Source organism: Vigna umbellata, chromosome 1 (assembly GCF_029865625.1).
Source record: "Vigna umbellata cultivar VRB3 chromosome 1, Vumbellata_1.0, whole genome shotgun sequence".
In the NCBI taxonomy this organism is placed as follows: Eukaryota; Viridiplantae; Streptophyta; class Magnoliopsida; order Fabales; family Fabaceae; genus Vigna; species Vigna umbellata.
The window spans coordinates 19,912,341-19,914,371 of NC_142165.1; positions in this window are offsets into that span (position 1 = coordinate 19,912,341).

A 2,031-nucleotide genomic window follows, 5' to 3' on the forward strand; every position below is an offset into this window, starting at 1 on the left:
AGATCACCCACGATAAGATCACCACGATAAGATCACTACGATAAGATAACCACGATAAGATCACCCACGCTAAAATCACCCACGATAAGATCACCCACGATAAAATCACCCACGATAAAATTACCCACGATAAGATGACCCACGATAAGATCACCGACGATAAGATCTCCCACGATAAGATCACGGACGTTAACTTCACCCACAATAAGATCAACCAAGATAAGATCAACCAAGATGAGATCACCCACGATAACATCACCACGATATGATCACCCACGATAATATCACCCACGATAAGATCACCCTCGATAATTTCACCCACGATAAGATCAACCATGATAAGATTACGCACAATAAGATCACCTACGATAACTCCACCCCGATAAGATCACCCATGATAAGATTACCCACAATAAGATCACCCACGATAAGATTACCGACGATAAAATCACCCACGATAAGATCACCCAGGATAAAATCACCCACGATAACATTACCCACGTTAAGATTACCCACGATAAGATCACCCACGATAAGATTACCCACGATAAAATAACCCACGATAAAATCACCCACGATAAAATTACCCACGATAAGATTACCCACGATAAGATCACCCACGATAAGATCACCCACGATAAGATTACCCACGATAAAATAACCCACGATAAAATCACCCACGATAAAATTACCCACGATAAGATTACCCACGATAAGATCACCCACGATAAGATCACCACGATATGATCACCCACGATAAAATCACCCACGATAAGATAACCCCAGATGAGTTCACCCACGATAAGATCACCCTCGATAATTTCACCCACGATAAGCTCACCCATGATAAGATCTCCCACGATAAGATCACCCACGTTAACTTCACCCACAATAAGAGCAACCAAGATGAGATCACCCACGATAAGATCACCACGATAAGATCACTACGATAAGATAACCACGATAAGATCACCCACGCTAAAATCACCCACGATAAGATCACCCACGATAAAATCACCCATGATAAAATTACCCACGATAAGTTCCCACAACGATAAGATCACCCACGATAATTTCACCCACGATATGTTCACCCATGATAAGTTCACCCACACCCACAACGATAAGTTCACCCACGATAAGATCACCCATGATAAGAGCACCCACGATAAGATCACCCATGATAAGATCTCCCACGATAAGATCACCCATGTTAACTTCACCAAAAATAAGATCAACCAAGATAAGATCACCCACGATAAGATCACCACGATAAGATCACCCACGATAAGATCGCCACGATAAGATCACTACGATAACATCACCACGATATGATCACCCACGATAAAATCACCCACGATAAGTTCCCACAACGATAAGTTCACCCACGTCAAGATCAGCCATGATAAGAGGACCATTGATAAGAGCACCCATGAAATGATTACCCACGACAAGATCTCCCACGATAAGATCACCACGATAAGATCACCCACGATAAGATCACCCACGATAAGATCACCAGGTTAAGATCACTACGATAAGATAACCACGATAAGATCACCCACGATAAAATCACCCACGGTAAGATCACCCATGGTAAGATTACGCACAATAAGATCACTCACGATAAGTTCACCCCGATAAGATCACCCATGATAAGATTACCCACCATAAGTTCACCCACGATAAGATCACCCATGTTAACTTCACCAAAAATAAGATCAACCAAGATAAGATCACCCACGATAAGATCACCATGATAAGATCACCCACAACGATAAGTTCACCCACGATAAGATCACCCATGATAAGAGTACCCACGATAAGATCACCCACGATAAGATCTCCCACGATAAGATCACCACGATAAGATCACCCCTGTTAACTTCACCAAAAATAAGATCAACCAAGATAAGATCACCCACGATAAGATCACCCACGCTAAAATCACCCACGATAAGATCACCCACGATAAAATCACCCATGATAAAATTGCCCACGATAAGATTACCCACGATAAGATTACCCACG